Below are 15,957 nucleotides of genomic sequence, written 5' to 3'. Positions count from 1 at the left end.
TGACTTACTAACTGGCAGTTAGTTAAGAACACAAAGGCGAATGTTGACCTGGAGAAGTGTTTAGCATCAAAATCATTAGAGTTATGCTCCCTGGTGGAATAAAAAGGGATTATCCTGATTTGGTTCCTCCCCATCACTTGCTCACCTGGGTTTTGAAAGATGAGGTTTCATCTTTTTGCTGGGCACTTTGGCAAATGCTGTGATCAGGCTCCCCAGGACAGGGATGGTGGGGTGCAGCCCCTGGGGCATGCAGCCCGTGATGGTGTTCGTGAAGGTGAGGGAGGCCAGCGGCTCCAAGGACTTAGGAGACCCCTCTGTGCTGACCTGCAAGGTGTGGGTTGGAAAAGAGAAAGCAGTGAAACCACCTGAGCTCATCTTCTTAGGGCTGAGGCAACAATAGCTGAAGCAGCAGAGACAGGTTTTCAAACGATCCCTGATCCTGCAGATCTGTGGCCACAGGTTGACCACTATTTATCCTAGCCTCCACAGGAGGAGACCTGGCGGGTGCAAGGGGCCAAGTCTTGCTCTTCACATGCAAATATATGACCTCATGGGAATCAGACTCAAACCTGCCATGCTCAGCTTGACTTTCTCTGTGCTGCAAAGGAAAAAGAAAGGGCTACATAGGAACCATAGGAGCAGCTTAAATGCTCACCACTACTAACTGCTGATGGGAGAAGATGAAATAGATGCTGCTGTTACTGCTTGGCTCCAAAAGTCTCTATATTTAAAATCACTAGTGAAATCCCAGCATCACCCACACTACAATTATTTCAGCCGGTTTTGTTACAGTGCAGTTGGCAAGCGGCTCACCGACCTACTCCCTCTCCCGCTGCCAGACTTCCCAGCCCTGCAGACAGAGCAGCCCTTATGCACCCTCCATCCACCTTGCTCAGCTGCCATACCCAAACTTCTCCCACTACCCTGTCAAGCAGGACACCCTGCTGGGTACAAGACACTGCTGTTTATTCACAGCCTGGTGAAGGGAGCATCTCCGCTGCACAAGTTGGGTGTCTCTCCTGGAGGGAGGACCACAGGGCAGGTGGCTTGATGCTGCTCTCTCCACCCATGCCAGCTCATGCCCTTTAGGTACCTCTTCATTGCCAGTGGCACCAACAGTTGGGAGCATAGCATCCTCCAAAGCTGCTCTTTCCATTGAGCAAAATCTCAACCATGGGGTGCCCCAAAATTGTGACAGGCTTCTGTTGGCAGGAGTGACGATGGAGCAAGGAGTGAGACTGTCATGGCTCTGCCTGGCAGGCACTGAGCCTGTCCCTTTTTGGGGTGCAGCTTTTAAGCCCATTGGTGTCTCACCAGCAGTAAAATATTTCCCTGCCCATTTGGGAGCTTCACATCCATATGCAGATGATTCTGAAATCAGGCACTTTTGATTGTATTCAAGCACTTGGATTTACACTCTGGCTCTTGTACGGGTCATTGCTCACTCTGCCTTTGGGGTATGACTACATAGCATCCCAGCACCTCCCCAAAATGCTCAGGGCCACTTTGAGATAATGGCTCCGTGTAATAAGCCATTTCCAGGAAGATGCTCGCAGCCTGCCCTGCTGCAGTCACAGCTCGCAGCTCTGCAGCTCTGCACCACATCCCGAGGGATGTGGGACAGACTCTGGGGAGAAAACAGGCTTAAAGGCATTTTTACATCTGATGCGTTTGTAGATAGAGGCACCTTTGGTCTCTCCTGGCTTCTGTCAGCCAGAGAAACTTGCAATTAAACAGCACTTTCCTGTGTGCTTCAGGGTGGCTGAATGTGGCAGCTGATGAAGGAACGTGGCTTGAACAGCTCAGGAGGGGCTGAGAACCAGTTCATCCTCACCAGGGTTTCCCCAAGCCTTGCTGAAACAGGATGTCATTTCCTTAATCTAGCCTTTAACTCCCATTTTGGTAAAACTGGGAGTCTAACCCAGGGGGTCAGGGAATGCTGATTATTATTTGCCAAGCCATCACCTAAAGACAGTGGCTTCTAATACAGAGAGGTTGACAGCTATTGCGGCCAGTAACTGTTTGCTTTCCTCTGTCTTTCACCACTTTTCCCCAAAAGTGAACCTTTCCAAATTAAGGACATTTTAATAATGTTTTGTGGCTGCCTTCTGGCATCATTATCCACAGACCTCCAGAAATCCCACCCCACTGCAGTGAGCAGCCATGCTGGCAACAAGTGCATCCTTTCTTTTCTACCCAAAGCTGAACTGCTGTGGCAGCAATGGCCAGCTCAGCTCTCAGGGTGACCAAAATCCACAAGGTCATGGGCTTCATTTTCCCCACACTAACCATGGCCTGGATTTGATGCCCACTCTATAGAAAGCAAGTTTTAATATATGCAATAATTTCTTAGTGAAAGAGGCAGAGGATCTGTACTCTGAGGGGAGAAATTTTGAACAGTAAGAAGAAAACACCTAAGAATTACTCAAAAATTTGAAATCTGCTTTAACTTAACAAGGCAAAGCAGGGAAAAAAAAGACTTAATTTTCATTTAAGGTGAATCACACAAGCCATTAGTCACACACTTACCTGGAAAACGGCAGTAGAATTAGAGATAATCTGGATGTTTAAAGGGGACGAATCAGGACCAGCATCCAGCCCTGCATCTCCGAACATTACAGGGATTTTGCTCACTCTTTATGTAAAAAACACTCACCTGTTTCCACCCTTATGAAACCTCAACAGCATTGCATGGGACTACACCCATAGAGAGTTTTGCCTTTAGAAACTGATTCCTGTTAAAACAGAATATTGATAAAACATTGCATGCAGCCACAAGGGAGATTTACCCCATCCTCCCATGATGGCCAATCCGCCATGGTGCTGGTGGCAAAGCTCCTTCAGACTCACCAAGAGAAGAAGAACTGATGGGCAGGAAGATGCTCCAGAAACCCCCTGGTTGCATGGTGGAAAGATCTCAGTAGTGAAACTGCAGCAGCTCAGAGAGCTGCAGGCAGGAAAAGCAGCAGCCGATTTATGAGAACAGCTTGCTTCTGCTCAAAATCCTCCAAAATCCTCTGGAGTTGCTCTCACCAGGGGAAGGTCTAGGAGATGCTGGTGAGTGGAGCACAGCCCCTGCAAGTCAAGGATGCAGGTGAAGCAGTTGCTTTGATGAGCAGCACGTAGCTTGACCCCACCGAGCACCGGGGAGCGGGGTCCAGCTGCAGCAGGAAGCATCGAGGGGTGCAGAGCTCAGCAGGGCTGTGGTGACAGCGCTCCCTCAAACTGCTGGAGTGCCAGCAGGTCGGCGACCGCAGCGGCAGGGCCATGTGGGGTGAGCTGGGCAGTCAGTCAGGGTTGCCAGGTACTGCAGACACTAATGAATGTGAGTAGCTGTAACCTCAAAGGCAGAATTTGACACCAAAGAGAGGGATTCAGCTCTCTGGTTTGACCCAGCCCAAGACCTCAGCTGCAGCATTTAAATCCAGGAGTTTTGGGGTGCTGTTTACTCTTTTGGCTCAGTAAAAGCTACAGGTTTGGTGGGATCATAAGATCTGGATGGCAAGGCATGCCCCTGAGTCACACCAAATACTCCAAACAAGCATCTTACTGTAGGTCAGAAAATGTGAATTTCTGAACCTGTTTTCCTGCTTCTTTCCCAAGAAAAAGAAACCCCCACAAAGGGCTTTGCTGAGATATTCAGAAGATGATCTCCAGCATGTTGACTCCAGCAGTCTGCTGGTCCAACTTGTGAAACTCACTGCCACCAGCTCTAACTTGTACAAACCTTTTGCTTTGTAAGGCAAGACAACATCCATAGTTGAGATTAAAAGCCCAGAGCGTGAAATCCTGACGCTCCACCCTCATTAACTCTCTGGGACAACATGGAAACAGCCCCTGCAGGAAGGTTACTCCATGGATCGTCAAAACTTGGTGCTTTAAAACCTCCCTGAATGCTCCTGCTAGCAGCCAGCACTGAGGCGAGCGGGGCTTTCACTGACTCACCATGGAAGGGTCGGAAACTTCACTGAACCATTTCAAGCCAAAAAGGAAATTTCTAAGAAAAGTGTGGTTTAGCGTACAGCCTACAGCCCACAGAATCTATTTAGAGCAGAGCCAACAGCCCCCGCAGCCTCCCGCCCTGGGACTTCATCTAACGCGGTCTGAAGCCACACAAGGTGATTTCCTTCCATTGCACTGTGCAGCACTCAAGGAGAAGCGCGGCACATTGTGGCCTCGGGCAAGGGGCTGCGGCAGGGCTTACAGTAAGTTCTGTGTTAATTTCCTTTTTTTGGGGGGAAGGGTCGGGGGGTGTTCCTTTTTTCATGTAATAAAGAGTACAGCTCAGTGCAGCAGCTGTGCTGGTTTCGTGTTAGAGATGTTGCTGGCTACAGTACATGGGGTGTCTTCTCAGGAGTTCCTGTTCAGAATCATTTCTTGTGTATTGTGACATTGTGGCACAGCCCTTCCTCGCTGAGGAATCACCCACCTCCCCAGCACAGGGGGTCAAGGGTGCTATGGGGGAACAGTGGGGTGAGAGTGCAGAATCAGACCCAAACCCTCCAGGGGACTTAAGTTACCTCAGCAGACAGATGCAAGCTGGCCACCCTTGACTGCATCCTTGTTAGCCTGGACCAACCCAGTTAATTGTGCAAACACCAACTTGAAGGTGAGCCCCTACAGAGGCTTGGACTTAGGCTGTTGGGTTGCATCGCTCCCTCAGGTCTCTGGGGGTCCACACCACTGAAGACTGGTGGATCCCAAGCTCTCTGCCATCGTCAGCTCCCGCTACGAGGTACATTTCTTGGGCAGGACTTTATCCAACAGAGCTGCAGAGCAACTTGAATATTTGCAGAAAAAAAAAACAAACAAAAAAACAAAGCCTACAACCATCTGAAACAAGACTCTGGTTTGCAGTCACATATTCATCTGCATAAAGGATGAGAGAACAAACATTTGTGCTATAAATTCAGCATCAAAGATGCTTTTAGCCATACTGGATCACCCCTTACACCACCAGTTGTCCCTTTGGGGTGGCTTCCAGCCACTGCCATTGCTGGCTCCCAGGCTGGGAAAGCCAAAACCAGTAGAGATGCAAGGCCTGAATGAGAACGGAGACAATCTAAACACCATGTATGTAAAAGAGTTTATTGGAAGTAAACACGACGATATTTATGGTGCTAAATCCAGCATATGATCAGCAGAGCAAGGCGTTCCTGTCCCTTCACCACTCCTTAAGGGTGCAGCAGTCAGGACATCTGCCTGCCCCATTCAGGTCCACCTGTCCTTGCTCAGGTCCATCTGTCCCATTGAGGCTGGGAGCCCAGCTTGTACAGTGAGGCCAGTCCTATCCAGCACCAATTCAGTAATTAATGTAAACACTTTTTGAATAGCAAGTGCTCCCAGCAAATTCACACACACTCTAGCAGAAGAGCAGGGAGAACATCCAGCTGCACATCCCCCATAAGACCAGGACAGACTCAACTCTAGGAAAGCAAAGTCCCCCACCACCCAGAAACACTTTTTGAGTATTTTTCCTCCTGACACCTTCTCCATTTGTTGCTCTGTTACTTGTAGATGTACCTGCATGTATTAGGATAGGCAGTGGATGCCTCAGAAAATAGCCACAGTGTCACAGAGCGGAGGCACATCTTTGCAGAGAGTTTATGCTTTGAAATGTGCAGAAAGTGTTAACTGCTACTCCTATCTCCTTTTTCAAAAATATCCAAACACAAGGCATGAAATTAACCTCCCAAGGCAAAAACTTCATCTCCCCTAAAAGTAGAGGTTGACATCTGAGTTTCTTATCCAGCCTGCCTGGAATAGAGGATGGGGCACTTCAAAAGCATGGTTCAGCTAGCTTGCTCTTGATGCTTAACTTTGGAGGAGATGGATCACAGCCCCTCACGTGCCCGTCTTTGCAGCACAGGGGTCTGGATGCCTAGCTCAGGTGCAGAGCTCTACCTTGGGCCAGGTGACTCCTGCCGTGGGTGACTGAACAAACACAGTGTTAACCGACAGGAACAATTTGCAAACAACTGAGCAGCAGACAAATGTGCAAATGTATCTGGTGGCTACCTCTGGATAATGAATGCATAATCTATTCCGACTCCCTTCCCTATCTACTTCTGGATAATGCGTCTGTGAGCCTGAGTCAAGTTTATAAATGGTTGGCAACGAGAAAAACAGGCTGCTTTTGAGCCAAACATTTTGTTCAGCAAATAAGGCAGGCAGTTTGGCCATGGACATTTGCTGTTAGGAGCTCAGTGTCAGAATCTCTCCTGCGCTCAGCAATTCCCATCCTGCATACAACTGCTATGTGGGGTGGCAGGATGCGACAACTGACTTTTGCCTCTAAAAGTCTGATTTTATGCCTAAATCACAGACTTTAATAAAAGACCAATATTGTATTCCTTTCCCATCTATCTGCTCATTAGAAAGTCGCTCTTACATTTGGCTCGACTGCTGGGAATGCTCCAAAGAAATCTAATTACAAGGTCATTGCAGTAAATTGCATTTGGTGGCGTAACTCTGCATCACTGGTTAAGGTTGCTTTCTCCTTTCACCTTGGAGTAACTCATTTAACAAAGGTAAAGAAAAGCAGAAAAAAATGTACAGACTCCCAGTGAATGAGACTTAACAGGGAGCCAGCATTTCCAAAGTGTTGTGACTTCTGGGTGCCACAGTGGAGGCAAGTTCTCCTGGGAATGGTGACAAACTGGACACCAAAGACTTTCCAGTCACTTTGGGAAATGCTGCTTACCAGCCATGCAGTCCTTGGGAGGAAGGAGAGGAGACTGAAACCATTTGGAGGCTTCCCAGGATTGCCCATGCAGGAGCAAATTTCATTCTTCCCCCAAGAAATCTACTCTCCATCTACTCGGCCCTTTGGGAAGAAGAAAGAAAAGTCACTTCACTGTGTTGTGTGGCAAAAGCCTAGTCCCACCTCCAGCGATCCCGCTGCTGGCTGAGGTGTCTCCACCCTGGCTCCTCACCACGCAGGGACAGGCTCCCAGGAGGAAGGGGCTGGTTCCTTCTCGGCTGTGCCGGGCTCAGTGCAAAGGAGAAAGCTGCAGGTGGCAGATCACGGTGCCTGGAGGATGCTCTCATGCCAGCTGCTGCTGACAGGTGGTAAGTTGGTGCAGACCTCAGGAGGGATGGTTGCCTCTGGCTCAGTAATCTCTCCCCATGCTTCCCAACAGATGCATCCTCACGCTTTCCGGATGATCCGCCCCGGTTTCCTCCAGTCCCTGTACCTCTCCCTGCGCACTGAGTGGACCAGAGGCCTGGAGAAGCTGGAGTGGTTGGATCTGGTGGTGTTGCTAGTGAGGAACAAAGCGAGACATCATTACTGGTGCGGTTCAGAGCTGGGGCACATCTCCTGCATCTAGTAGAAGCTCCTAAAAGAACAGGGAATTTTGGTCAGCAGAACAGGGTTCACCACCACTGCTGCCAAGAGAAGGGTCAGTGCTGGATCCTGCTGCACCCCCTGATACTCAAGGTGCCTGGACTGCAGAGACCCAGGGGTGAGCCTCTCCTACGCACCTGAAGTGGCAGTGGGGACTCTCCCTGTCCCAGCTACTGGAGGTCTTAAAACAGCTGCTAAACCACAAGTGCAGAAATATAAGCTCAGGACCCCATAAACAGCCTGTCAGAGCCCCGAGGATGGTCCCCTCTGGCCAGATGGGTCACTGAAACCAAGCCCCTGGGCTCTTCAAAACTTCCACTTCAAATACCTTTGAGCAGTTTTCCTTAAAACTACTAAACCAAACATCATGCACACCTAGCACTTCTTTGGGCTTTTGCCACTCTTGTTACAGTCTGCATTCTCTCAGGGGGTTATCCAGGGTGGGAACCAACCATGCCACGAACTAACCACACCATGATCAACAACATCACATGCGGAGATGCCCAGGACAGTCTAGCAGAGCTGGCTCGGCTGCAGAAGCAGTGGGGCTGTGTTCACCCAGGGCTCTTCTGGGATGACTTAATGCTCAGGCCCATTTGCCCTGGGCATTTCTACTGTCCCTAGGTGTTGTGCCCCAGGCTTTTCTTTCCTTCCTCCTGGCTAACACCCTCACTACCCATTTTTATACCTAGCTTTTGCAAAGGTTGCAAAAGACTGGCATAGTGAACGTGCACATTCTCCTGCCAGTGCAGAGGGTGATGTGGAGCACAACAGTGTTAATAGGAATTTGCATTGAAATTCATATGTGGTGAAGCGCGTCCCCTCCCCATCCCCACAAAAAGAGCGGTGCAATGGTGATCTCTGGGGCTGGCAATTTGAGATCTCTCCTCTTTCTAGGTCCTGCTCAGAGATGTTCCTCCTGTGATCTCCAGTGGCTTTGTCAATAAAAATCATCCAGATATCACATCTCCCCATGCCTGTAAGCAGTAGAAGGGGACAGTGAGGAAAGGCTGGTGGAGAGCAGAAGTGATGTGGGATGCCAGAAGTGGCTGATGAATGGAGGCAGGGAGTGGGGGAGCCGCCAGCCACTCCAGGAGCGGAGGAAGACAGAGCTGGGGAAAAGCTGTGAATGTGAGAAAAAGCTGCTTTACAACACAGCTTGTTACTATTCAACATCCACAAAAGGAGGAAGAGCCCTGAAATCCCTGCCTGGGCTGAGGGTACAGTCAAGAGACAGTTCTCTCATGTCCTAATTAGCTTGCTGCTTTATAACTTAATTTTCTAATTGGTTTTCAAGTTAATTACTTTTAACAAACAGGCTGGGGAGGTGGCAGCTCAGGCCCTGTGGCAGGAGGTGAAGCTTCACCTCTATAGCGCTGGCCCGACTCCAGGCTGTGCTGGGAAGCGAGGTGGCCTTACATCCATCTCTTCCAAGGAGGTCTGCTTTGCTGTTATCTCAGGTTTAAGCTCTTACAGGAAGGCTTTGGGTGACTTCCTTGGCAATGTCTGCAAATTCTTCCTAAAAGTCAGCAATCCTGGGATCTCAGATCGCACCAGCCCCTCGCTCCCATTCCTCCCAGCTGGAGATGGTACCCAGCAGCGAGAGGCGGCTCGACGGCTGCGTGCACAGTGGGAGCAGCCATCACACTCCACCGCCGCTGACACCAGGGCTGAGCTCGGCTGGGTGCCCCAGATCCATACGTTCTATGTGGTGCAGGTGTGGGCGTACAGTCACTTACTGTCAATTAAATCAAAGCCGATATTGCAGCTTGCTTTCTGCTCTCATGCTGGTGCCGTAGAAGCTGCGAGAGGACAAGTGATTCTCGGGCCAGGCTGCCATGGCCAGATGGTACCTGGTCCAGCATTAATCCAACTGGTGTGAACCTCACTTTTGAGCTGGCTTTGTGCTGTGGTGCTCCTGACCTGACGCAAGGCATGAGGAAGCTTTCTTGCACTGCTGAACCATGGCTCGAACTCTTTGGAGAACCAGGCTACAGATGTCACAACCATTCCTGAGCATTTTCTAAGTCCAAGCCCATACTGAAGGGTGAACATCAGGCTCCAGCTGCTCTCTGAGCACTGGGAAACATGGCCTCATCACTCAAGAAAGCTTCAGCATTATTGCAACAGGGGTGTATAAGCCCAGGCTACATCAGAAACAGGGTGTCCATGCAGGACAATCTTAATTCCACTAAGAGGATCCCAATTCATCCTGTAATTTTCCAGTTCTCCAAGCCACAGATATTCACCTGTTTATGGTGCAATCTGCGAATGATCCATGTGACAGACACAGACTTGGTGGCTCTGCTTTCCCAAACTGGCTGGAGTCAGCTAGAGGAGCAGCAGGAGCAGGTATTAGGGCAGGGACAGGCTGGGCAAAGCCTGCTGTGACAGCAGGCAGGGTGGGCTGCGTGCTCAGCTCTGATGGAGACAGCTGGGATGCCCCCAGGGTGTGGGGCCCTGCACAAATTATCCAGCTTGGTCCCACCTCCCCAAATGAGGCTGGGTTAGATGGCAGCCCCTAGAGATTTTTGGGTTTGATGGGGTACCTAATTCCCTTAGGTTGTCTTAAAAAAAAAATAAAATTAAAAATTACATTATCCTGGTTGCTAGATGCAAGTTGTTTGGTGGCTTCTAGTAAATAAAATGATTGCATTAGGTTTTCTGCATTGCATGCTTTTGCTAGTATTGGGGTACCTCAGACCTCAGTACCAGTTATTGTCCAATGCCTCCCTGCACTCCTCCTTGAAGACAGCGAGGAAATCTGCCTCTAACCTCAATTATTATCCAGCCAACCCCAAGACTTTCAAGCTATTTCTACACTGGAGCTGCTTCCACCTATGGCTGCATTCCCAGTGCTAATCATTTTACTTGTACAACTAGACAGTGCAAGGTGCAGTTCAGCTTTGCTGGTCTGGAAATTCAGCCAGTGAATTTATCCCTGAACTGCAGACAAAGAGACTGGTATCTGCTGGCTACTGATCTTCAGCAAGCCATGGCTGCATCCTGGCACCACTGCTTTCTCTTGGTGGTCTCGTCTGTGGAGACACCTTCGGGGTGTGTATGTGCAGCACCAAGCACAGTGGGGCTGTAATTGCGGCTGGGATTGCTGTACGTCAGAGGATTAGGATAAGGAGTGAGCTGTGAGCTCTGCGTGCTCGTACTGCAGCTGTCAGACCTAGAGGAAACTGGGTCAGAGGCATCTTTTCAGTTCCAAAGCTACGAGGTGTTGGTGTGCCATTGTCCGAGATCTGGCAGGAGGTGAATTTTGTGTCCCAGGGCTTGAGTCTCTAATCACGCGGCCGATGGATAGCTGTCAAGATGTCTTTCATTATAAGACTCCAACGAAATTAAGACCACCATTACCCCAAACACTACTACAAGTGAACAAGATGTAAACAGTATTTGCAGAAACATATCTCAATTTTAAGGACATGGGGTGTTTTTCTTTTACATCCTTATTTCTCCATCTCGTTGTTGTTGGGCAGAAAACAAGGAAGGGATTAGTGTAGTGGGCACAGCCCAGAGAGTGGGAGGAGACGGCGAGATAGTGACATGCACACTAGTGATTCAACGTGAAATACTCCGACTGTGAAGAGTCTCTAGAGGTTTATGCCTCATTGAGGAGTATCATGCATGAAGCACCTCCTTGTGCTACCTACATTTTTCTCTTCCAGGTATGTTGATTGGGAACCTGAGTCACACGAAATATGCTGAGTTACGGCACATTTCCTCAACCCCCCCCCCCCCCCCCAAATCACGAGCATATTTATCTGTGAGCGTGTCAAATGCACTGTACGTTCAGACAATACCGGCTCAAAAGATTAACAGACCTTAATCCTACCTCTGTGCATTAATACACAACAGATGACGCACACGTCTATAAGGACCGATGTACATACACAAAAGGCAATCTTCCCCATGAAAACATACCTGAGCTATTCACCTTTTGGAAACTTAATAGGCATTAACTCACCTAGAAGACCAAACTGGACCCGCCTGCTTCTTCGGTTTGGCTATCTGCTTCTGGTACTCCATCCAGCCACTCACCAGCTCATGAAGGATCATCACGTAGAGAAGGAAAATAAGAATCCTGGGATCCATTCGCGGCACTTCAGGGTCTGCTTCATCGGGTACAGGTGACATTTGATCGAGAGCAATGGGAGGTCAGCCGGAGGGATGCAGCTCCTGCGGGCAGGGTTCTCAGAAACAGGGGGAGCTGGAGGGATGAAAAGGTCGCTGCTGAAGAGGAGCCTTGCAGGCTGGGTTTTGTGCAGAGTGAATTGATGCTGTAAAAATCTCCCGGGGGAATGAGAGGCTAGTGCTTATTGCGTGAAGCAGCATAAACACAGCTGCAGAGGCTACGGACGTTTCCTTTAACAGGGTGGATCACATCTTCTGGGACTCCATCCCTTTTGCCTCCCTCTCACTCATGCTTTGTCTGCATTACTCTGCAGCCATGAGCTTCCTACACTTTTATCGCAGGAGCAGCCCCGCTTCGGCAGCGCCCCTTTGATTGGCGGCTGGGGCGGGGGGGGGTAGAGTTGGCTGCTGTGCCCGTAAGCCGGCAACGGGAGCACTGTCTGGCTGCAAAGAATAAATTAAAAACCCCAGTCAATGACTAGGGAATCTCCGAGCTGTCTCTTCCCAGTGTCTCAGGATTTTGGGTTGCACTGAGCCAATGTTGACTGGGAGTGTTACTGAGTACTTTGCAGCTGAGAAATCTTTTCTTCTCCTCGCTTTTCTCACACTTGTATTTTGTTCTCCTTGTTATTATTCTGTACCTAAATCTTCAGCCGCTGTTTTCCCTTTGGTAAAGCTCTGGTGGGGTACCTGATGTGCAGGAAAACCCTGGTGCCGCAGCTTCCAGTCTTTTCCACACTACAACTCCTCTCCCAGACTCTCCACCTCTTTCTGTTTAGCAGCGTAGGGTCTTGCTCAACTGAGATCTGGTTGTGACACCAGATCCCCTTGGCCTTGCCCTTCCTTCCCCCATGAAGAGCCCTGGGACACAATGCAGTACATGTGCCTGGTATTTCTAGCAGGATAAAAGCATAGCCCAGTCTTGTTTAGAAACTTGTATAAATTGAACAACAACAACAAAAGCCCTTTTCTCATAATTTAAAATCAAGCCTTCTCAGTATCTACCTTGGTTTTTTAAGACCATCTTACATAAAATTCATGTTATTCCAGTGAAATCTTTCCATAAGTCAAACAGTAAATCCTCAATTATTTAAATACCAGGATCATCTAGAAGCAAGGCAGCCTACCTTTGCTTAATGGAGCTGTGCCAATTCAGTGCAGAAAAGGCAGCCCACACGAGCAGCAAATACAGCGACCCTCATGATCTTCAACTCCACAGCTCCTACATAAACACAGGGACCGTTGGGCTTGCTCTCTAACATGAAGCAGGGTTCAACACACTGGCCAGTGCAATTCTTCAAGGATAGGTGTGACAGCCACATAATACACAATCTCACAATAAACTTACAATCAGGAAGCTGCTTCTCAGCTAACTCAGGTGACATTACCTGTGGGTTTAACACTTGAAGTTAGATGTTTCTCAGAAACTTTTGCCCTTTGGTATATAACTGCAGACAAGTGTGCAGAAGCCAGGGTTTTTGATAGTTTTCTAGTAAGTACAAATGCAATACACATTAGGGGATGCTAATTACACAGTATGTCTGCATAACAAACAAATCCAACAGCAGTACCAACGACCCAGTCAAACGTGCACCTCAAAGTAATGTGTGACTTTCCTTCAGCTAAGTAATGTTCTTTCATTTATGAGTCCAGAATTGCTGAGTAACTCTCTAAATTGGGAGGAGAAGATCTCATGGATGGGAGTGAGCAAGTGAATGAAACAAGCAAGGACTGGAGGTGTTCTAGCAGCTACGAAAATGGGAATACTTGAGGTTCTCCATGAAAGGGTAGTGGAGCCGTTCCTATAGCAACAGAGACAGTTGCCAGGCTGCGGGAGATGGGTTCTGATGTATGGTACAAGTCATATGTAGTGAGGGATTTTAGACTAAAGACAACACTGATATTTTATACATATGCAATTTTTAATGAGTAAAGACAACGTGACTCCTTTGTTCTGGTGGAGAGCAGCTTTTTACACAAAATCAAAGAGAGAAATTACTGTGGTAAGAGTTGCAGGATAACTCATTACAACTTCTAGTTTTGTATTAGGTGCTTCATCTTATGAATACAAAATCATTTTAAAAATCTGCTTGTTGCTGAACATTACAGCTTGATTGGCTAATGCTCCTTTTAAAATCCCAACAGACTGCAGACTGCCTCTGCCCCGCTTCTGCTCTTTTACCATCCTCAATACTCAAGCAAACATTGCCTATGTCTGAAAGTCCTTTTGAGTCTTAAAAAACTTACCTGAACTTTAACACATAATTTTTTGTTAAAAACGTCACCAATTCATCCTTAATACTATGTAAGGTAGAAAAGCCAACAACCTGTGAGTTACGGCCAGAGCCAACAGCTCTTAACAGGGCAGTTGGTTTCCAAACAGCCCGGTGACTAGTCACAAGCAGCAAGTTCTTTGACAAGTGATTCAAAAAAAAAGGAACTGGAAAGGCTGATTTTAGAGTGATTAAAGCCCAATTTAGGAGGGCAGGAGCTAGCCGTGGTGCTGAGGGGCCCCTCTGGCAGCTGTGGGGTATGGGGGTACAGGACCCCCCCACCCCCAGCAGCGGGGCACCCCGACACCCCCCCGTGAAGCTGTGGGTGTTTCCCCTCTGCCCCCCAGCCTGCACTGGTGCATAAATTCAGCCCAAGGGCACAGCCTCGGCGTTGTCCTGGAGAGGTTTGATGGGAGCAGAAGCACCTGCATGGGTCCTTCAATTTGTGCAAATACTCTCAGCAGAGTCAAGAAGCAGCTAGCAAACTCACTGGGGACTCCTAAGGGTTTGCAGCAACTAACAAATGGGCTGTTGCACACTTTGGTAGTCATCAGTACTAGACAGATACACCAATAAAATGTGTATACAAGACTATCGCGTAACGTAGGCACCTGAGTGCTTAAACAGACCTTACCTGTAGACCAGAGCCTTGATCTGCTTCTCAAGTTGTCCATTGTTTTGCAAGTGGTTTTAATTAAGAGCCAACACTCCTCAGATACATCGTTTCTCTCTCCTGCTGTTTTCAGACATCTCTACAAAAATGACAAGTAAGTAAAATATGGATGAAGCCTGTGTGAAAGAAGTGGCATGGAAAAACATTCTCCAGGCCTGAAGTGAGAGGGAAGCGGGGCCTGAGATGGTATCAGAGAGCCTGGAATTTGGGCAGGCTCTGAAGAACAGAAGGAAATGAAAAGCAGGCTCTGGGGTACAAAGCAGTCTGCCCCAGTTTTGGTGAGCAGAAACCCATGCAGAGGACAACTCTTTCAACTCACAGTTTAAGAAGATACAAAGGAACGACAACATAGCTGAGCCACTGACGCACTGATAAAATCTCATTCTGAAGCAGTGGAAGCAGCAGCACGTGCAGGTTTGCAATTTCTTTGTTAAACCAGGGGGGAAATGAGGCCAAGCTCTGTTGTCCAAGGCACTCAGTCCAGCTAGTTGGGCTGAAAGAAAAACCCAGAATACTTGACTGGTGACTGAACCCTTCATTCCTTGCAAGCCTGACTGCTGCAGCATTCCCATTCTTTTGGGCAGTGTATTGTTGGAGCAAAGGTACTGAGGAACAGGACTATGTCATTCTGCTACTCACGGCCTATTTCCCTCTTTGTTGAATGACAATCTAGGCCTCTTTACTGCTAAAGAGATTTTAAAGCATGGAGGTGGTAGGCACCAGTTAGTATTTATATTCATTGCAGTGGCAAGGGCACACTGCAACACCAATGACCTTCCTTCAGGCTTCTTGGAAGCACCCATTGCCCCATTCTTCCACTTGGAAGATGGTGTAACTGGCTAACAAAGTGGAAAACCCACCCTTCCTAAGGCTCACCATTGATCCAGAACTCACACGATCTCCAAACTGTATCACAGAAAGGCAGCAATAATTGTTTCATTACAGTAAATCAGGGTTGACCTAAAATGTGTGTTTGACTTGTTGCAATTATTGGCTTTTCAGAAGGAACTTCTGAGCTTCATTGAAGAGTCAGTCATTTGCAGTCCCCTTGTACAGGGGCCAAAGGCTGCAGGGATTCCTCTAGCTAACAGGATAGTCAAGGACTAGAAACATCAAACCTCATACACACAGGCCAAACTGAAAGATCAGGCCAAGCAGCTCCTACAACAGGCCATGGGGTCATGGTCCAAAATTCCTGTGGCATCCAGAAGATACAGTGATCGTCCCCAGGTAGCAGTCAGGCCACAAGCAACTGCAAGTGGAAGTACCTCTGCTTAGACGCAGGGCTAGTAAAGGTGGATCTGAGGTCCTAGGTCTGGTGTCTGCAAATACCCCAGGACCCTATTAGTTGCAGGGGTGCTTCCCACATCTCCGTACACACTTGTCCTCAGCCAAAGCCCATAAATGCTGTCCTGCTGCAAAAGGCAAGATGAAAAACAGATTCCCTTCTCTGCCTTTTGGCCGCTCTTCAAGGAACCTGCTTGTAAAAAGCCCTCTGTAATTATATAATTATTCATTAG

This window comes from Buteo buteo, chromosome 23 (assembly GCF_964188355.1).
Source record: "Buteo buteo chromosome 23, bButBut1.hap1.1, whole genome shotgun sequence".
NCBI classification, from domain to species: Eukaryota; Metazoa; Chordata; class Aves; order Accipitriformes; family Accipitridae; genus Buteo; species Buteo buteo.
Note: the sequence above shows the minus strand (reverse complement) of the source record.